At 41.0% G+C, this 6,000-nt stretch overlaps 1 long non-coding RNA gene across 1 annotated transcript in view; it reads left to right on the forward strand.

Annotated features, from left to right (window-relative positions):
• LOC146810990 (uncharacterized) overlaps nt 1-4,789 on the forward strand; it is a 711,140-nt gene extending 706,351 nt beyond the window's left edge. The window contains exon 3 of the long non-coding RNA XR_014966663.1: nt 4,150-4,789. This is a non-coding gene — a long non-coding RNA (uncharacterized LOC146810990). The remainder of the gene's footprint in view (nt 1-4,149) is intronic.
• Nucleotides 4,790-6,000: the final 1,211 nt, after the last annotated feature.

Genomic DNA, 6,000 nt, shown 5'->3' on the forward strand with positions numbered 1-6,000 from the left:
AGAATTACACCATCCCTTGTAATCCCCCAATGTGAAGTGAATCAAATTAAAGCGGAGCCTAATTAGGAGCCAGCGATGATAAGGCTTATTTACCATTGACAGGTAAGGTTCCATATTAATAGTTGTTTTTAACAAGGAATGAGCCCTAACTAAAGGTTTCATAGCTCCTGTTCTTCTCGCCCCAGCATCAAAAAATTCGTAAAATTCGATTTCACCCACATCACATCCTCCTTCCGGATTTTATCAGGGTCCTCATAAAGTTCTGGCCATCCATATTTGGAAGTCATTTCATACACGATAATGAAGAAAAAAAAGTTTTGGTGAAATAAATCAATTGCCCAAGATCACACAATTTATTTGGGGATTCCGCGGTTTATCCAGGTTTCTGGTTTCACTTTATAAAAAAAACAGTCATTAAATGAGTGTGTATCTGTCTTTTCTTATAGGCTTTGTTTTGACATTTTGCATTTTTCTGCAGGTTTTAAAATATAGCGCAAACTCAACCTAAAGGTATTGGAGAGCTTTACATGAGCACCGGTTACATTACACAATGTCACGTGCACTGTTTATAGGCATGGGGGGATTCGTGATTTGCCCAAAATCACAGGATGTTGAGTGGACGCCAAGACTCAAACCACGTTTCCCAGTTCGCCAGTAAGCAGCTCTGACCTTATTGTCACACGACGGGAAGATGGCAGGTAGAAGCCGCATGAAAGCTTGGCTCATTATGGGCTACAGGTTCCAACAACACCTTGAGCTGAAGCAAAGCCAGGCTTCAGGTTCCGAAGTCATAATGAGGGCCTTAAGATGCACTAATCTTTAGGCTGACACAGCAGTGTTATCTGTTTATATAATGTCATACAACTTTTAAAATCTCTAGATCATCAAATGTTTAGATGAAATAATTGCTGCAGCATTTAAGTTCCATGTGGCTCACCAATTCAGCACAAAATCTTACATTAACATCACTTCACTCAAACATCATCTTTAAATATATTTTGTAAATAAGGGTGTTTTGTCCCGAAACGTCAGCATAGAGGTATCTGGGGGAAAAAAAAGGTTGCCAATTTTAGTACATTAATAAATGTTCCAAATAACGTTTGTTAGTCTTTATCTGAAGCGAAACTTTGCCATTAAATATGCATGTACTATGTACTACATCACTTATCCATTCACCACCACCATCCACGAGTGATGCAAATTATTTGGTCAGTTACTCCTGTCAGATTCAAGCTTTTGCCACTTAATGTCTAGGTACCCCCGTCACATGCTAGAAATTGCGATACTTGCAGCGTTGCCTAATATATGCCAGTCATGCCTATCACATATTATTTATTTCCCGCTGTTGGAATGATCATTTTTTCATGGAATTCATCCAGATTTTTTTCATTCTTTTGCGGAAGCCGTTTTGCTAGTCATAGAGCCCTGGGTACTTTATCATTGCTAATTCACGGTAAGGTGCTTGTTCCCTACTCCTTTAACATCTTGGATTTGGCATTCCCCTTGTTGGCACATATCATTTACTTTAAGTCCTTAGTATGTGGTACCACATGTACCCAGGGCTTGTAAATTAAACGCTACTAGTGGGCTGCAGCACCCATTGCGCCACCCATTAAAGTAGCACTGTAAAACATTTCTCCAGGCCTGCCATTGTTGCTTGAGTGTGCAGATTTAAACTGCCATATTGACCTGGCAAAAAACCTTTTGCCAAGCCTAAACCTTCTTTTTTAATATTTATAAGTCACCCCTAAGGTGTGCCCTAAATTCTCATAGGGCAGGGTGCATTGTATTAAAAAGAAGGACATGTTAATTTAATGTTTTAAATGTCCTGGCAGTGAAAAACCTACACAGTCATTTTTAAATATGGCAAAGCTAGCTCTCCCATAGGTTAAGACTGTTTTACATTATTACCTTTAAGAAGTACAACATTAAATGTTTAGGACCAGCTAGAAAAATGGTTGATGGCTTTCCTGCCAGTGACCATCTGTCACCTGACTCCTGATGGCTCCCCAGTGGTGAGATGTGTATTGTTCCCAGACAGGGGACAAAGGGCTCCGAGTGTGGGCAGGGGACCTCCTCCCTTGATAGGTTGGCCTGGGGTCTGTGCCTAGCCCCTACCTGAGCTTCAAAAGATGCCTACCTGGTGACTAGCATATAAAGCTCACACCTAGGACTGCCACCACTTTGTTTCTATAGTCAAGCTGGCATCAAAACCAGTGTAGGTAGTGAACCTGACCAGAACTGATTTGGGGTTGGGCAAAGACTTGCCCTCCACCCATTGGCTGATAGTGAGCATAGAATTGGACCCCACAGACCTCTCCTCAGAATATGCCTGGACCTTTAAAGAATTAGGACTGCCCTGTTGTTTGAAGATCTTGAAGGACGACTGGATGTACTTCCCTTGAACCCAGTTCCCCATAAGTGACTCCAATAGTCAGTGTGCAGGCCTCCTGTTTGAGCCACAGGTACACCACAAGTTTACAGAGGCTTCTCTCCCTGCAACTGCCCAGCTGATCAGTTGCAACTGGACCTGCCCTGGACTCTGCTGCTAGCCCCTGATGTAGTGAGACCTAACCCCCAAGTGGTGCCTCACACTTTGACTCACTCTGAGAAGTCAGTGTTAATATTTCTTGAGATCAGCGACCACCAAACTCAAATAATAGTGTAAATTCTTACAGGTTTGAAGTGAGGAGAGGTCATTAAGAAGAAGAATAAATGGGGCTAGCTGAAGGTCTATATTGTGAATATTTTAATTTTCAGAAGCACCTTTCTCTATCAAGGCAGAACAAATTTACATTTAATAAACATATGCACACATCCATCAGTAATACTATTGCATTTCCAGCAATGACTGTTATCCTTTAGATGTCTTTTATGGAGATTCTATGGATTTTAATATAAAATGGGAAGAAAGCAAGCTTCAAACGAGCCTTTGATGAATATTTTTTCTACAACAAATAGGTAAGAGAATAACAATACGCTTTTATATGCAGTGTTTGCCATTAGAGTATCATTAAGGTTAAATAGCCTTCACTGGAAATGGTGGCACATATTTATCAGGGTTTTGTGTCCCCTTGCGCCTCGCAGTGGGGCTCAAAGGTGCCGCAAAACCTAAGTGACATTTATCAAGCCACGCAATGCCACCTTACATGGCCCTGCATGGTTTGGTAAATGTAGGGTAACGCAAGGCAGCACAAAACGTTGCATTGCATTACTCTGCCCAAGCAAGGTGTTCCTTGGGTGGAGCCTAGGTGTTCCCACACATCCACCCATGGATTTTGGCATTTTGGTGCGTTCCAAGATTTACCATTAGATCAGGGAATGTGTCAAAATGTTATGCCTTCCAGGTGAGGCACCACAAGCAGAAATATCTTTTTTTCTCCTCGATCTTTCCTTTTTCTATGTGTGCTGCATTCTGCAGCACACACAGAAAGAGGAAGATGCCACTCAGGATTGGCTTTGTGCAGGAAGGTTTCCCTTCCTGCACAAAAACAATCCTGCCAACAACGCAGGCACCCTTGCACCATGATGCAAGGGTGCCTTCATTGGGGCTAGGCATCCAAAAGTGCTCCAGCACAAGGGATGTTAAATACGGTGCATTCCTGCCCTTTCCCTTGCACTCAGCGCAGCAAGGTGGCTTGCTGCGTTGCACTGCATGAAAGATTGACAAATCTTCCCTGTTGATTCGGTTGTGGAGCTATCGCTATGCAGGTTTTGGTTGTACACCTCACTTACTGGTAGAATACCTATATCGAATCTCCGACGATGCAGAGATGTGCTGTGTGGGTGATGTCCCCACTTTGGTGTGTGGTCTTCTGACAGGCGCATGGGTTGACCACCCAAAGACGTCATGCAGTCTTGTCCTCTGATCTGCTGTCTCTAGCTGTGAGCAGGAACAAAACCGATTCATGAAAGCTAATCTCTTTGCTCTACCACATATCCAGCGCAGTGATCCCACAACACCGCCCGGAGCAAGAACGTTAATTCCTGATTCAGCACCAATGTTTGAGGAATCTGATGAAGTACACTGTCTGTGCTTCCTGGGGTTTTCTAACGCAAATTATACATTTCTAGTTCTAATTGCTTTATGTTATTGTTTGTTGTTGGTAATTTTTGCTCTTGACTTATTCTAGCTTCTTTTTTTCACAGATCCAGGTTTACTCCAGCTTCCGAATCACTGCTTGGTTCCTGAGATGGTCCTTGATGTGTGCAGTTCTGCAAAATGTGCTACTTGATTTTTACGCTAATATTCCTCTGTAAATGGCTTTTAGGCACCATTTCCCATCTGTCTGCTTGCACAACTGAATGTATTAGCCAATGCAATGTCTCAGAAAACAACTCTTACAATCCAGAACCAGGATGCAGGTTAAAGTTGCAGTTAGCAGGTTGTGAGACCATCAACTTCTTCCATGACTCCAATGCCAATATAGAACAGGATCTAATGGCAGTCATCTGGAGGTGCAAACATTAAACCATGAAAATGACATGTAAAGCAACTTAAAATGGCCATAGAGACAGTGACATCTGCCCTTCATGTTTTTGTTTATTGAGGAGAAATTTAATGAAAACATCAAATATAGTTATGGGGGTTTTCACAGTTCAATTCACATGTAAAAGCCAAATGTCTGCACAGACAGTGCCACTGTAAGTGATATGGTAAAAAATGGTTGTGACAAAACCCAGTCTTCTCTTGAATGATTACCAAGAATAATTGAGTGAGGTGTTTTCGCATGCCGATGGAGTCTATTTGTTACAAGAGGTCTTAGGGGATAAACAAGCTAGATTGCTGTGTGCAACACAATTGAAAGGAAATAAGTAGGCTAGAGAATGCTCTCTGCCGGGTGCGCTGAGATCTTTGTACGCATATGTCTCCGTGATAGTAGTAACGTGGGAGGAACAGGGGTAAGTGGTTGGAAAATCAGGGCTAATCGCTACTAAATGGGAGGAGTTTAGGGAGGGAGATGCAAATGCAAACACCCACCCACAAAAATGTACCCCCACTGCTATTCACAAATTGCACTTCTAAAGTTAATACAGCCAAAAATGTTAAAAAAACAATAGTAAATGTACTCCAGTCAAGCCTTGCAGTAAGTCTAGCACTACACATGGCTACTCACAAGTACTGCAACACACTCCCAAAGAGTGTGATGGAGCCAGAGACTTAAAATAATGCCACAGGGAAATAATGTTAAATAAACAAACTTACTTTGGTTATTAAAATAAATATATATATTTTAATTAATGTTAATATATATTATGTTAAATAAAAATATGCATGTTATTGTAGCTGTGTCTTAAATATATATATATTTACTGGAAGAAACAAAGGATAAAGGCAACGCTAGAGTTAGGTGAATGTTCAGTAACAACGTCAATGTTTTAAACTCTAAAAACCACAGAAAGTCACCAGTTATAGTTATCTCAAGTAACTGTAATTCATGTCTTAAGGTAACTATAGCTCATGCCCTAGCCATGCACTGCTTATGACCCCACATATTACATCACTCATGACATCTATGACATCATTGACATCACTGCAACATTTGAAATGAAATTATTGATGAGAAAATTGTGCATGGCGGGGGACATGTTTATGTATTAGACAATATGCAATTAACATATCTTGTTTGCCGGAGCATATTTGAACAGTGCATCAACAGATGGAAGGGCACCCCACGCTATCAAATTGAAAAAAAAGAAATAAGCAGGTGCAGGACAGCCTTCCACTCCAAAGCATAAACCCGGTATGTGTTAAGTATTCCGATCTTCAGAATGCCCACTGGAATATCACATTTTAAATAATAGGCAAATATTTAAAATAACAAGGAATCAAACAAAAAAAAGTCACACATTGAACATAAACGTAGCTATATGCGGGTGCCCAGAATATACTCTGTGCCGACTACATTCAGTTCCCTTACAATGCCACGTATGCAGCTCTGTAATAATATTTTACAACTTTCATATCACTTCCTTTTGTTGGGATTTCGCTCAATTAGT

Source organism: Triturus cristatus, chromosome 7 (genome assembly GCF_964204655.1).
Source record: "Triturus cristatus chromosome 7, aTriCri1.1, whole genome shotgun sequence".
NCBI lineage: Eukaryota > Metazoa > Chordata > Amphibia > Caudata > Salamandridae > Triturus > Triturus cristatus.